Source organism: Mytilus californianus, unplaced genomic scaffold, assembly GCF_021869535.1.
Source record: "Mytilus californianus isolate M0D057914Y unplaced genomic scaffold, xbMytCali1.0.p SCAF_6, whole genome shotgun sequence".
Classification (NCBI taxonomy): Eukaryota; Metazoa; Mollusca; class Bivalvia; order Mytilida; family Mytilidae; genus Mytilus; species Mytilus californianus.
Genome location: NW_026262712.1, coordinates 105,721,016 through 105,738,090, shown reverse-complemented (window position 1 = coordinate 105,738,090; position 17,075 = coordinate 105,721,016). Strand labels below are relative to the sequence as shown.

At 30.8% G+C, this 17,075-nt stretch overlaps 1 protein-coding gene across 5 annotated transcripts in view; it reads right to left on the bottom strand.

Annotated features, from left to right (window-relative positions):
- The window catches only part of LOC127706291 (B-cell CLL/lymphoma 9 protein-like), a 69,399-nt gene that overhangs the window by 35,854 nt on the left and 16,470 nt on the right, over positions 1–17,075 (bottom strand). For 2 of the 5 annotated variants that reach the window (XM_052210803.1, XM_052210801.1), the window contains exon 3: positions 12,233–12,350. The exons of 1 other annotated variant lie outside the window; for it this stretch is intronic. The gene's annotated coding sequence lies outside the window, so the exon portion shown is untranslated. Of the gene's footprint in view, positions 1–1,702; positions 1,845–12,232; positions 12,351–15,750; positions 16,291–17,075 lie in introns of those variants that run through there. 2 more of the 5 variants (XM_052210802.1, XM_052210805.1) reach the window with 2 other exon arrangements.

The window sequence follows — 17,075 nt, the reverse complement described above, 5'->3', positions numbered from 1 at the left end:
TGAAATTCTATTTTTAGAAATCATACCCTTTACAGTGAAAATTGGTCACATTTGTTGTCAGAAATCATGTTACATTATTTTTTTTTGTAACAATTATGTTAGTGTCAAATTACAGCCCTCAAATTGCTACAATAAGGTATTTTAGCCTTTTTTGGTCAATTAACATGCACACAGTTAAGATTTTACCTGAAATTTAAATTTTTGGATTATCTAACACTGAAACCAATGAAACTTGTATATTATGACTAGTTTATAGTATAAACATTGTTTTTGGTCAAATTATCTAGTGAGTGTTCATGTTTTATTGTGTTTCTTGGTGAATTGTTTATTTCAAGGAACATTGGTGTATACTTATATAGGAATTCCAAAATCTCACTTGAAATGCATTTTATAACCATTTTAGCAAGTTGTTTAGCTTGGAGATACATAAATTGCTCTTGTTGATCCATGTTAATACATAAAAGTATGTTTTTTTTTACCAAATCACTCTCCTTTTCCAACATGTAGAAAAAAGGGGGGACAAAATTATCAATTATATTTTATGTTTGGACCACTGTATTTATATTCAAGGAAGAATCTCTGATAAAAATAAGACATATAGGTAAGAACACTGTTATTTGAGTAGATATTAACAAATCAGAACTGGTAAAAATTGAAAAAGTGTCATATCTGTCACTTTTAGTATCCATATGTAGTTTTCTTTGTTTAACGCATATGTTACTACCAGTCCAATATGAGCTTGAATTCAGTGATATAGTGTTTTGACAAAAGCTTTATGTGTTTTTCTATGCTAGAAATAGATCATAGAAGGAAATTAAGTCAAGCAGAAGTCAATATAACAAGTTTGATGCTGTTATAGGTATAGAACCACTAATTCAGGCCCGGTAGGAAAGAACATACAAGAAAGTAGTACATATTTTAAAGAAAATAGTTCCTACGCATAGCTGTATCTTTGTCAATAGTGGGAATATTTGGGTAGTTTTAGTATCAAATGAAAGCTTGGGGACTTGGGATCACTGTAGAACCCTTGTTGAAAGTTTTATTTGAATAATAAAGAAGTATAAGAAATTTTAATAGGAGGGCTCATTTGGCCTGTTGTTCAGATCAGAAGTTCCTGTTTTTGTACTATCAAACTTCCGGGAACCAGTACGCTCTAATATGCAATTAAAGGTATGTTGATTTTTTCAGCACAAGTCAGCATAAGGTACAGTTTTGACATGAAATAACTGCCACTTTATTTGAACTTAAGACAAAGTAGCCATTTATGCTTGAAATTGCAGAATTTAACATAGAAAGCAATGGGGCTATGAATTAGTGGTTTTATACCTTTACTGTGATTCAGTGGAGTCACAAAGTTTGCTTTATGATGATGTCAATGTCCACAAGTTTAATGGAAAGATAAATAGGGTTAAATCTATTATGTTCAACAGTACACAATGTTGGACTTGATCTACAGAATTAAATTAAAGCTCTGGTGAAAGCTACTAAGTAAATGATCTGACATTAAATACATGTGTTTTTCTAAAAATAATTTCTGTTGTCAAAAATTGTCCAATTTACTTCTAACCTTGTGTATTTGCTTTATTAATGACTATAAATCAATTAAATAGATGTGTAGATGTATTACTTTTATTAAATATGTGATTGCCTCACTGAATGATAACACAACTTGTATTTATCTACGAGTAATGATTCAACTAACCTCAAACTTTTATATTTTCCTTAATCTTGTCCAATATCTAGTACCAACTAAGATAAACATATACAATAGCTATAAAAATTTCAAAATCCAACTGTAACACTGATAAAATAAGATATTAATCCATGACTGTTCACACACTATAATCAAATACATTGATTTTACACATGAATCAAATTTCTGTGGTTTGTCAAAAAATAGGAAATGATAAAAAAGGGAAAGGTTTTTGCTTCCTATATTGTAGGCCATTACTACACAGTATTAAAACATTACATCACATGCATAATTAAACTCCATGACCCTGTACTTAATATCTGAGGGGGTTTGTTGTTGTTAAATCATTTTATGTCAATTCTACATTTTTTATGACAAAAAATATCAGTCAGCATATTTTCCATCTTACAGTGATATAAGTGGTATTAAAATAAATTTAGAAGTGTACTAAAAATATAAGCTGATTTTCTAGGTCAGATAAATTTTTTTTGTTGAGAAAGTCATATATTCCATTGCTGATAATTGTTCATCCTTTTTATATATGGGTTTAGTGAAAAATGTTTCTATCAATGAATCATACTAACATTACGATTAACAATCTTACATTACACTCCCCCCCTAAAACATGCACACATACATAGCAGACACTATATATAACAAGTATTCTGAGAGTATTGCATGGCAATACATAGTCCCCTACCGGTTAAGAATTCATTGTACTGGAAAAAAATGCTAACTTGATTTATAACAAATATCAAGTCAAAATATTCAAGCATAACGAAAAAAAAGTGTGGAAAACTGATTATTTGAGTGAATTTTCTAAGTCAAAGGACCATAACTCTGCACAAAATCATCAGACCGGAACAAAATTCGAACTTGATCTGTAACTTGTCATGATAAAACTCTATACCAATTATTAAATCAATATCTTCAAGCATAACAAAAAAAAAATGCGGAAAACTGATTATTTGAGTTTTTTTTCTAAGTCTAAGGACCATAACTCTGCACAAAATCATCAGACTGGAACAAAATTCGAACTTGCTCTGTAACTTGTCATGATAAAACTATATACCAATTATTAAATCAATAACTTCAAGCATGACAAAAAAAAAGGTGGAAAACTGATTATTTAAGTGAATTTTCTAAGTCCAAGGACCATAACTCTGCACAAAATCATCAAACCAGAACATAATTCAAGTTTGATCTGTAACTTGTTATGATAAAACTATATACCAAATTTCATATCAATATCTTCAAGCATGAAGAAAAAAGTGTTGAAAACTGATTTGCTGGATTGACGGATGGACAGACAGACAGACAGTCAGACGGAGTGCAAACCTAAAGTCCCCTTCGACGAATAAACAACTCCACCTTGGTTGAAAATGCTTTTGTTTATGTAGTTTTTCATTACAAAAAGGACTCTTAGAAAAAACTCAATTTGCAACAGTCCATTTTTTTCTGATATGCTTTACACGTAAGGAAGTATTGCTTTAAAATTATGGTTCAATATTTTGAAGTTTAACCATTAGACGTTGAATAAAATATAATATGCTCAACGGTTGTGTAAATACCATGACAACAGGACTAAAAGACAGAAAGTCAACATTTCAATTTTTTTTTTATCTTTTTCAAATTATATATCACAACTCTGATTCTAATCTTTTAAGTTTGTAATGCAACTTTTTATAGGACATTGGATTTAACTCATTTAAAATCTTTGTCCCATTTAGCACATCTGGAATTAAGAACATTTATTGGCAAACAACTAAAAATGCAATAATTTATAAAATGTAAAATACCATAGAAACATTTGTCTATTCTTCCACTTGTAATAATGCCAAACCAGAGAGAAAAGTTTTGATGATCATCACCTACATACAAACTGTATATCTGTTTATTGGAAAACATGTTACTAATATTGAGTAATTAATTATTTGTTGAAGAGTGTCAAGGTCGCTCAACATGTGCAACTATAAAACAATTGCTCTCAATATGCATCTGATGCTTATCCTCATAAAGATTATATAAAAACATGCACTAAAAAAAAAACCAGTCTCTTATCGTGACACAAAACCATATCAATAAAAGCATAAAAACTCTGTCTTTTATCCTATCTCAAAACAACAGCAAGAAATACATAAAAATCCTGTCTAACATCATAGAATACCACCTTTACATATTAAATTGTACAGAAAAAATTACATCATATGCAAAGTCATGTAAATACTAAGAAACTAAAATTTCCTCTAAACCTGGGCTAGGTTAAATTCTGACTCTGAGGTGCCAACAAACTCCTTAGTATCACTGTAGGGAAACTTGTTTCTGTTTATCTTCAAATTTTACTGATGTATGATTTGGCGTCTGTTTTATGCTCACTATATGTGTATTTTGTCTTATACTCAATAGGTGTATTTTAATTTTCTGACTACTCTTCCACCATGTTTTTGCCCCTGAAATATGTTTCTTTATTGTTTTTTGTTTAAATTTATAATATCTCAAAAGAGCTATTAGAAAAGTGTAAAGTCAAAAAGTAATCCGTGCATCAAGATCAAAGTCTTAATTCGGGCGAAGTTTTTGCCCATACTCCTTTAAGAGTTATTGCCCTTGAACCATCTTGTCTTAAGATTTGTATTGTACAGATGAAGTGAAATGAGGGAAAAAAAGAAAATAATGTAGGAATATTCTTACTGATAATATTAATATTCCTGGAATGACCTTGTTTATCAAGCGTCTGCTCTGCCAGGTGAGCATTTCGGCTCCTTGGAGCCTCTAGTTCCTTTATGTTTGTGGTTTTTTGTGCTTAGTACCTATAGGATGTTACCAATCCTTTTCAGCTAAAGTTTAATGAGATAAAGTCTCAAAAACACTCATATTGTATACTGATTTACAAGCATGTTATTACCGATATATCCTTTCTATGACGCTGTTGGTAGGGTATAAAAATACTGTTACAATCTTACAGGTATATAATTTTAATTAGTCCTACCTGTAGTAATAGGAAGCTCAGATGTTTACATACATAATGCATATGTATATAATTATGCCACTAAATACAATGAACCATATCCTTGTAAAATTTTCCTAAATACAATGCATGTATATTTGTACCTGACCTGTCATTCAAGTACAGGTAAATCTTCAAAGTTCAAAGCTGACCTCAGGTACCCTCAGATTCACATCTGTTAGAATGATACATCACCATGTATGTGTTGTCATATCATTCTAAAATTTATCTACTGATTTTTGACTTATTCCCAGCATGTTTATATAAAACAGGAGAATAATTTAAGTATTTCTCCATTACACTGTAAATGTTATATATATATATATATATATATATATATATATATATATATACAATGATTTTCTTAGTTCAGCTACTTATTCTACAAACTGTACCCCTTATTTTATGGTAGGCATAAACAATGTATCAACCCACTTATGAAAACTGAATTTTCGTAATATACAGAGCATGCAATGTCAAAGAGGGTTGATAGTGGTTTGTTTAATTTCAAGGTCAAGGGGCTTATGGTAATTTCACAATTATGATAAAATCCCCAAAAAATCCCTTGCATAAATTTATTTTTAAGAAAGATCAGATTCAGAAGTAAGTAAAAAGTGAACATAATAAAATAAACAACTAATGGCAAAGTCAACAAGAGAGCACATGCTAAAATGTCTCGCCTTCTTTACTAACCATTGATTTTATGTTGATAGTCCTAAATATAAAGCTTTACTACAAGTAACACATAAACTTAACATGATCCAAGAAAATGAGGTCAGATAAACCGAATGAGAAATACATGTACACCTTACAATCATTCAATAAACCAAACATAGTTGACTATTGCTTATAGTTTCTAAGAAACAGTCTTAACCAAGAAAACTTAACATTGACAAATGAACCATGAAAATGAGGTCAAGGTCAGATGAACCATGCCAGACAGACATGTACACCTAACAATCAATTTATGCATTAAATACAGTTGACCTATTGCTTATAGTATTTAAGAAACAAACTTACCACGAAAACTTAATATTGACCAATGAACCATGAAAATGAGGTCAAGGTCAGATGATACCTGCCAGACAGACATATACACCTTACAATCCTTCCTCCATACAACAAATATAGTTGATCTTTTACTTATAGTTGAAGAAAAACAGACCAAAACACAAAAACTTAACACTGAGAAATGAACCGTGAAAATGAGGTCAAGGTCAAATAAAACCTGCAAGACTGACATGTACATCATAAAATATTTCCAAACAACAAAAATAGTTGACCTACAATGTATTGCATATAGTATTAGAAAAAAAGACAAAAATTCAAAACTTAACTTTGACCACTGAACCATGAAAATGAGGTCAAGGTCAGATGACACCTACCAGTTGGACATGTTCACCTTACAATCATTCCATATACCAAATATAGTAGACCTACTGCTTATAGTATCTGATATATGGACTTGACCACGAAAACTTAACCTTGTTCACTGATCCATGAAATGAGGTCGAGGTCAAATGAAAATTGTCTGATGGGCATGAGGACCTTGCAAGGTACGCACATACTAAATAAAGGTATCCTATTACTCATAATAAGAAAGAAATTAACATTACAAAAAATCTTAACTTTTTTTTCAAGTAGTCACTGAACCATGAAAATGAGGTCAAGGACAATGGACAAATGACAGACGGAAACTTCATAACATCAGGCATCTATATATAAAGTATGAAGCATCCAGGTCTTCCACCTTGGAAAATATAAAGCTTTTAAGAAGTTAGCTAACGCCGCCGGATCACTATCCCTATGTCGAGCTTTCTGCAACGAAAGTCACAGGCTCGACAAAAATGACATTTGGCTTGATTATGTACGAAGATCATTTATACAAATTTTGATGAACAAATCATTAGATAAAAAAACAGCAAAAGATGCCAGTTATTTTCTAAAAATCAACAAAATGCAATAAAAATGAATTATTTCCAAAGATTTTTTTACTCAAATTTAGAGCATACTTCTGTGAAGAAGATATTTTAAATGTTTTAACAATAAATGTGGATAGTGTCCACATGTGGACACAGATGATGCCCCCGCTTGCATATCATATAGTTATAAAGGGACATAACTGAAGAACGGTAAAAGTGACACTACCCAAATTTGAACTTGATCTGAGTTTTAGTTTTGTGGTAATAAGCATTGTGTGTAAGTCTCATAACATTTGGTTGAGGCTAACTTAAGTAGAGAACAGAAACTAAAAATTCAGCAATTTTTCTATTTGTAAATACGCATAACTCTAGAATGGTTGTGTATAAGTTTTATAACATTTGGTTGAGACAAACAATTTTTATGTTTATAAAGGGACATTACTCAAGAATGGTAAAAGTGTGGCAAACAAATTTCGTACTTAATCTGTATTATGTAGTAATAAGCATTGTGTATAAGTTTCATAACATTTGGTTGAGGCAAACTAAAGTTAGAAAACGGAAACAAAAAATTAAACCGAGTTTTGTGGTAAAAAGCATTATCTATACATTTCATTTATCAGTAGGAAGTAAAATTGAATATTGCATTGTATAAAGCATTGGTTGTAGTTGATTCAGCTACCATTATGCACAAAGAAAGATAACTCCAATTTTCAAAGTAGACTTTAAAATATTTTTAGAAATGAAGGGTAAAAATTGCTTTAATCTATCAGTGGAAGGTAAAATTAAACATTGCATTATATAAAGCATTGATTGTAGTTGATTCAACTATAATCATGGACAAAGAAAGATAACTCCAATTTTAAAAATACTTGATATTTAGAAAAAAAAATGAATAAAATGCTTCGCTGGGGCGCAGCTTGATACGACCGCAGAGGTCGAACCCTGAACAGTTGGGGCAAGTATGGACACAACATTCAAGCTTGATACAGCTCTGAATTTGGATTGTTATTAAATATTTGACACAGCATAGGTTTCTGACACAGAAAGAATGTGGTCTAAGAACTTCAATTTTTTTAATTTACCTATTATGGTCCAATGTCCAAAATCAAAATACATGGTTAGATTCAGCATATCAAAGAACCCCATATATTCAATTTTTGTTAAAATCAAACAAAGTTTAATTTTGGACCCCAACTTGGACAAACTTGAAAACTGGGCCCATAATCAAAAATCTAAACACATGTTTAGATTCAGCATATCAAAGAACCCCAAGAATTCAATTTTTGCTAAAATCAAACTAAGTTTAATTTTGGACCCTTTGGACCTTAATGTAGACCAATTTAAAAAAACGGGACTTAAAATTAAAAATCTAAATACACGGTTAGATTTGGAATATCAAAGAACCCCAATAATTCAATTTTTGATGAAATCAAACAAAAAAAAAGTTTAATTTTGGACCCTTTTGACCTCAATATGAACCAATTTGATAGCGGGGCCCACAAATAAAAAATCTAAATTCATGGTTAGATTCAGCATATCAAAGAACCCCATATATTCAATTTTTGTTGAAATCAAAAAAAGTTTAATTTTGGACCCCAACTTGGACCAACTTGAAAACTGGGCCCATAATCAAAAATCTAAACACATGTTTAGATTCAGCATATCAAAGAACCCCAAGAATTCAATTTTTGTTAAAATCAAACTAAGTTTAATTTTGGACCCTTTGGACCTCAATGAAGACCAATTTAAAAAACGGGACCCAAATTAAAAATCTAAAAACACAGTTAGATTTGGCATATCAAAGAACCCCAATAATTCAATTTTCGATGAAATCAAACAAAGTTTAATTTTGGACCCTTTTGACCTCAATATGAACCAATTTGATAGCGGGGCCTACAAATAAAAAATCTAAATACATGGTTAGATTCAGCATATCAAAGAACCTCATATATTCAATTTTTGTTGAAATCAAACAAAGTTTAATTTTGGACCCCAATTTGGACCAACTTGAAAACTGGGCCCATAATCAAAAAATCTAAACACATGTTTAGATTCAGCATATCAAAGAACCCCAAGAATTCAATTTTTGTCAAAATCAAACTAAGTTTAATTTTGGACCCTTTGGACCTCAATGTAGACCAATTTAAAAAACAGTACCCAAAATTAAAAACCTAAATACATGGTTAGATTTGGAATATCAAAGAACCCCAATAATTCAATTTTAGATGAAATCAAACAAAGTTTAATTTTGGACCCTTTTGACCTCAATATGAACCAATTAGATAACGGGGTCCACAAATAAAAAATCTAAATACATGGTTAGATTCAGCATATCAAAGAACCCCATATATTCAATTTTTGTTGAAATCAAACAAAGTTTAATTTTGGACCCCAATTTGGACCAACTTGAAAACTGGGCCAAAAATCAAAAATCTAAATACATGTTTAGATTCAGCATATCAGAGAACCTCATATATTCAATTTTTGCTAAAATAAAACAAAGTTTAATTTTGGACCCTTTGGACATTAATGTAGACCAATTTGAAAACTGGACCCAAAATTAAAAATCTAAATACACTGTTAGATTCAGCATAACAAATAAATAAATGTGATCAAAGATTTTACAAATCTAATGCGCCATACTGTGCAATTAAAGATTACTTCTTGAAATTTTTCAACATTTGAAATTTGAAAAAAAAATAATATTTGAAGAATAATTCTTTTTAATTTCTGAAATCTGAAATGAGAAAAAATTGGCCCCCACAATTTCTTTTTATCCCCCCCCCCCTTTTTCCCCCAAAAAAATTCTTTCCCTCAAGATATGGTCATAATCTCAATTCAAATTTCCAATGGAGTTGGCAACCATAATTACCCATTTAAATTTACCATAGTGCTAACTTAATCTATTTTATAATAGAATTAATAAAAATATAGTGTCAAATCTTTCATATGGATTTTTTTGTAAAAAAAAAAGATGAAAACATTTGCAGATATTTTTACTGGTCTTCCTTTATAAATATGCATTTCTTTAAACATAATTTAAAAGCAGTGTAAGGGAAGTAACCAAAACATTGTATTTGGATTACCTCCCTTACACTGTTTTAGATTATCTTTATTGTTCATTAACCATTACTTTATACATAATTTAAAAGCAGTGTAAGGGAGATAATTTCAATGATGTATTTGATTTATCTCCCTTACACTGCTTTAAATTATGTTTTGTACTAAAGTATTTGTCCATTAACCAGGACAACCTTGTTTTTCCCCCTTTTTTGCCCCTAATTCCTAAACGGTTTGAGACATAACCCCCCAAAGCAAATCCTAACCATCCCTTTGTGGTATGGAAACTTGTAGTATAATTTCAGAGAGATCCATACACCGTTCCACAGTGATTGTCTGGAAACTAGAAAATGCTCATTTTTGGCCCCTTTTTGGCCCCTAATTCCTTAACTGTTGGTACCATAACCCCCAAAATCAATCCCAATCTTCCTTTTGTGGTATTTAACCTTATGGTCAAATTTCAAAAAGATCCATTCACTTAAACTAAAGTTAGAGTGCGAAAACCAATATGTATTCGGACGACGACGACGACGCCAACGTCATACCAATATACGACCACAAAATTTTTTTGCGGTCGTATAAAAATTCAGCAATTTTACAATTTGAAAAGGGCATAACTCTAGAACAGTAAAAGTGACGGCACCAAAATTCAAACTTGATCTGTATATTGTGGTAATAAGCATTGTGTATAAGATTCATAACATTTGGTTGAGGCAAACTTAAGTTAGAGAACGGAAACGAAAAATTTAGCAATTTTTCCTTTTGTAAAGGGGCATAACTCTAGAACGGTAAAAGTGACGCCACCAAAATTCAAACTTGATCTGTATTTAGTGGTAATAAGCATTGTGTATAAGTTTCATAACATTTGGTTGAGGCAAACTAAAGTTACAGAATACATATGGACAAGGGTAAAACTTAATGCCCCCTCCGCTGCGGCGGGGGCATAAAAAACTGCATGCATTTATCTTTAGAAACAAAAAAGTTAGATATGTCTGTCCAAAAAACCAAAATTTTTAGTAAAGGTCCAAAATTTCGACCCCATTTTTCTCTAAAAATTGCCTATGAAGGTAAATTTTTTAATACCTATTTAAATTGACTAGGTGAAAAATAGCATTGTATGCAACTTTTCGTCAAAAATTCACCATGGGATCAAAACTGCCCTTAAAAGGTTTATTAATAGGTCTATCATTTGGTCTCCAGTGTATAGTTGTCTCATTGGCAATCATACCATATTTCCTATGTTTATCTATCATTTGATGTCCAGTGGATAGTTGTCTCGTTGGCCATCATACCATATTTCCTATGTTTATACTTTAGCCTATACAAATGAATAATAAATCACCTGATGAAGTTTTTTTTATAATAATACCAAAGAAATCCAGCTTATCCAAACACTCGGATGAACGAACGATAAAATTCTGATATTTTACATCCTCGATGACAATCAAGCATTGACAACACCAAACAAATAAAGAGTCCTACAGATTATGATTTGCATCACCTGAGTGCTTTGAAGGACTCTTCTAATCCAGTGATTGCTTTACAATCACACACACTTGATGTAAGGATATTAACACCTTATGCCACTTTTCTTAATCAATTATCCAATTATTTCTTCTGCATAAACACATTACAATACTGGAATGGCAACACTTTTTAAGGGAGATTAGTCTGTATGTGTAGATCAGACCATTGTTTAAGTCGTCCACTTTAGTCAAATCTGATAAGATTAAGATTTTAAAAGTTAAATGTTAATCATGGGTAAAATTTTATAACTTTACCTCAATAGGTAAATTTCAAAGATATTTAAAACAGATCAGTGGTGCAGTACAAAAATGTATTTAATTTCTTTATCTTAGACAAGGGTTTAAAAAATATTAAGGTCAGCAGCCAAAACTTCTTATGACCTCATCTTATTGGGATTTATCCTATGCATTATTTACTATAATTATACCAGTGATCATGTTAAATTTATTGATTGAACAATATAACTGGTCCAATTGTTGACAAAATATATCAAAATCGATTTTAAAAATTTACTCATACAGGGAAATGGTGCAAATAGAAGGTCAAGATACTAACATTTTCCATTATTGGAAATATAAGACAAAGCTTGCCATGCAACAATTCTCATTTCACAACTTTTTGCAATTTTTACTTAATTATTTTTACTTAATTTAAGTTACTTAATTCTGTCAAAATATGTTAGTTTTTAAAACTGCCAAATGCCTTGTATCTTATAACCACTGTGATGTCTGTAATATCTGAATAATGATAGAAGTCTTATTTTGATCTTAAAACATGCCTGTAGAAAAATACTTTCAACCAAAAGAGTCTTAAAAATGAAAATTATGGAAATTTCTTACTAGAAATGTATAAAAGCAGGTTACTTGTAAGAAATTTTCAACACTGACCAAATACAATCAATATCTTTGCATAATCTCATAATCATTTGCTAGGTCTATTACAGGTCAAAATTACATGGGTCTGCAATTGACTTATTTTGTGCAATAGACCTTTATCAGCCATTCATTTGTATATCATTTGACTTACCATACAACAGATATCAAATCTTGTTTATCATGCCTTTCAAACCAACTTATAAATGATGAGAATGTGGAGAACTTGTCTGAATGTTGGTCTGACAGATTGTCATGGATTTATATAAAGCCTGGAATAAAATAAATACAGCTTCAGTCAGATTTCATATTCATGCAAAGAGTAGGGACAATACAGATCTAATGCCAATGCTTTGCTTAATAAGATATTATTTTTATTTTCTGTTTAAAGACCTTGTTGCATTTCTTCAGATTTGTTATAATGATGCACACCTTCAAATATTTCACTGTTTGCAAAAATGATTATTAGAACAGAAAGTAGTCGCGATCGAGTACAGATAATTTTCAGGCCCTTGTTAGTGAAACATAGCTATGGATCTGTATTCTAATCAGATTGTCTGTACTCAAAATAAGTCCTATTAATTGGTACTACTAGCATTATAATGACCAACTTACAAAACTGGGTTTTTTAAAAAAAATAATATAAAGACATATTGTCCAATGTAGGTTCTGAAATTGCCTAAAATTGACTACAGACTCGATGCATTGTTTAGTTTGAAGACACGATTGATATATTCAATGCACCAAAATACTTATATTAATTCAAACAAAGTGATACACTACTATGACAAACATTTACAGTTAACCCAAACAAAATGTATACAAAACTCCGCTTAAATATAGACAGACTTAAAACTTGTTTTCAGCAAAATTTATTCCTCTATTTTCATACAATAAAACAATTTTAGTGCTTACTCACATATATATAATTGTCTATATGTAGATAACATTAATCAAACTACATATGACACCATTACATATAAATATTGTGTAATATTTGTTTCAAAACAGGATCTGTCTTCTGTTCAGAAACACAAATTCTTTGCATATTTGAAATCAGTCTGAATATTTGTCCTTTTGACCTGATTATAAGGTCGCAAGCATTTTCCATAACATTCCATTTTAATGATTAAACTGATAAGATGTAGAAAATCTCTTTGTTAAGCAAATAGAATAATGATTCAAAATTTTATTTAAATTTTCTCTTTTATCCTATAGTGTAAAAGCACTTTAAATTTCAAGATGTTTTTTTGCATATCTTGCTATTTATGATTAAGAAGATAAAATGCATAACATTATGCTCTAAAATATGTGTAAGCGCCTTGATACACATTTGCATCTTACAACAAACAAAACTAGAGGTACAAGGAGCCTGCATTGCTCACCTGGCATTTTTGTATAAAATTAACAAAATACAACACAAATATTTGGTTTAATTTAAACTGTGTGGGCTACAAGAAACAACTCTTGTAAGTTTCACTCATTTTACTTATTTGCAGATCTTGTGTGGTTGATCGTTTTACTGTTCAAGCTTCTTTCTACAGCAAACAGTAAAAAAGTTTGCCAAAAAACATCAATTAAGGGTGGAAAAAATGTAAAAAAAACAAGTAAAACTGTGAGCTACTTCTCACTGATGATACCCCCGCCTAAATGTTTCGGTAAACAGAAAGTTGTTGAGTGATGAATCTGAAAACGCATCACACGTTGTAACTTACATATATAAACCCTGAAACCAAATTTCAGAAATCCTTATCAAGTACGTAGTTCCTGAGAAAAATGCGACGAAAATAATCATGGGACGGACGGACTGACGGATGGATGGATGGACTGACGGATGGACAGACAGAGGTAAAACAGTATACCCCCACTTTTTTAAAGTGGGGGTATAATAAAGCGGGGGTATAAAAAACATCAACTAAGGGAAATTTCTCCTATAATGAGTCAACTGACAATTTCCATCATTTTAACTAATTCAGATCTAATTTTCTGTTAACAGTTTTTGACATTCTATTATAAATAGTCATTACATGAGAGCAAAACATTCCTGTAAGGAGTCATCTAACAATTTTGGTGATTCAAAGTTTTTGTAGATCTCTTTTTGTTGATCATCTTTGCAATTTAAAGTGTCTGTCTACTTATTATAGCTATAAAGCCTTCAAGAAAATAGACAAAATTGCTAAAATATAAATGTAAAAAATATCATCATTCAAGGGCAATATCAAACTTTTATCAAAAACAACAATGTTTGGCTGTTGTGTAGATCTTTACATTCTGATATTTTTTGTCTTTTTAACGTTTTTTCTTTTCAATATTATAGCACAAAGCACAAAAAATTTAGAATTTCAATTTAAATAACTTCTTTAAGAAGTCTTCTGACCATTTCAGCCCAAAAACTTATTTGTAGACCTCTTCTTGCTGATCATTTTTCCCAATTAAAGTGTTTCCTATTATGATTTTCAAAATAGACAAAAACGCCAAAAAATGGTAGAAATCATCAAAACTCCATATATAATACATCTGACAGTTTTGGTGAAAATTGGACAGTAAATGTAAATCTTGACATTCAAATACTCTGAATATTTCTACTTTATAAGATTTTCGTTTCCATCTTTAACAGACTTTAAGAAGAAAGCCAGAACTTGTATTTTACCCAGCCCTATCAGTCTTCATGCTTAACCACAGGCCCAGTAGCCAAGGCTTGCAAAATTGCTTTTGGGCCTGTAAAAATCATCCACAGAATCAAAAAAAAATTTTCCAAAAATTGAGCTCTGGACCTGAAGATTTGAAAGTTTATAGTGAAGACTGCCCTATTTTCTGTTTTTAGCTATGGAAGCAATTTTGGGTGGCCAGCAAAATCATGCGTCACAACTTTAAGATGATTGTGGACATGTCTGGTTGCAATTGGGCAATTGTTTCAAAGGAGTAGATTTTTGTATTCAAGTTAACAGACAACGGATGGCAAGAGATGGTTATAGCTCACATTGGCCCTTTCTTTACAAATATTTAGGTTCTAAATAGATCTATCTTACTGGATCTCAAAATATTTTTTTTTGGTGGGGGGGGGGGGGGGGGGGGGTAACATCAGCAGTACTTTTCAGAATTCAAACTGACTTAGTGCAAATATCTGTTGTTTTTTTTTTTGGAAAACCAATTCTATACACTATACAGTTCAACATGAATGGTAACACATGTAGTCAAAAATGTGATTGAAGTGTAGATATTTACATAAATTGTGATTCACAGAGATTTATTATCAATTGATACTGTGTCATTTTATTCTCATGTACTTTAATTACAATATCATAATAACATTCAATTGATTTTCTGTGCTAACTACAAATTAGTGTTAGGGGTACTAACTCAATCTTATTATCTCTTACCAGTAAATAGAAAACAAATAAAACACAGTAAAGAATAGTGATTACTTTAACAGGTATCATCCAAAATCATCAGAGTAATTTGTTTACATATGTAAATAACACATTAATGTCGTTAGTATTATACTTAACAGGTAAATTCAAATACTTCTAAGGCTAAAAGGGACGAAGATGACCTCTGGGTCAATCGTCTTTTTACGATAAATATTTTATAATCTATTTGATAATTCAATAAACATGGCTGACAAAGGTTTTCAAATAAACAAATAAATTTCCCACTAACAAACAAAAATACCTGTTTAAAGTCCTCATATCGTGTTGTCCTTCTCGTTTAAATCTGTCTCAAATCAACTAAAAGTCAGTCGTGACCCTACCACATGATAGCTACTACTTCCCCCTTTTGTTAAAAATCTCTCAAACACAGGTAAGAGATTGAATACTCGTCTTTTGTTCAAAGCAATACCTTTATATGTACAAAACTTCAATATTATTTATGCATTGATTTGGCTCGTTTAAATGTCCGCTGCTGAGATGGTTGGTAGTAAATAAGTACCGCTGTGTGAAACGAGTATCGAGACTTTATTGTTAATCAAATAATAACAAGTTAAGGCTCACATCCATGTCATATTGTGTCAACAAAATATACAATTAAAAACCCTTTACCCAATTTTACTAAAAATTTCAATGATGTGACTATGAATATTTTTACATATGTACTTATTACTATAAAATAATTATTCTATAAAAAATTATAAAACTACCTGTTTTTCTCTATAGCAATATCAATCAGGTCATAATAGCAAATCCAAACAATTCACTGTTGATCTGTCATTGTGGAAACACCCCCCCTCCCCTTTCCAAAAAAAAAAAATAATAAATGATTGTACTAAAACAAGAATAGACCCCCCTTCTGTAAAAAATTAAAACTGAAGGTGCCATAAAATTTTATTACAATTTTTTTAATAATCATTGATGAGGCAATTAAATTAAATTAAATAAGATGAAGCTCCTGAAACAGACTTGAAATGTGGATGCTGACTCATTTTGTCAGAGAAAAACAGAGCAATTGTCACATACATGTGCATGTATACAAATAAGATTTAGTGAACAGATATCCAACCTTTTTCTGTTGAGGGCATTCTAATCAGATTCTTATTAGGCCTCAATTATTTGAGAAAAGTCAGAGGAATATTTGGTATAACTTGAATTATAATTTACAACATGTACAAATATTTTAATTCAGAAACCTCTGACTAGCGCATTTTTTAAACCATGTGTGGAAAAACTATTATGTAAAATTATTATTACATAAATATATGGATCTCATCCTTACATGTGTATGAATGGGTTAGTATATATCAATTCATGTCAATTTTCAGTCCACCTGTTACTTCATCTAAGATTAAGCAGTTATGTATACATACATTAATGACAAGAGATTATCAATTTCAGCAACTCAGCTATATTGTTACATAACAACATTAAGTAACTGCCTGAAAAGCTGAGTTTATGATAGAAGGGCTCACAGTTCTACAGACTAAGTGAATAACATGTTTTTCCATATGAATTTTAAACAAAATAGTACATGTATGTGTTGTCATGCTAAGCATACCCCATTGA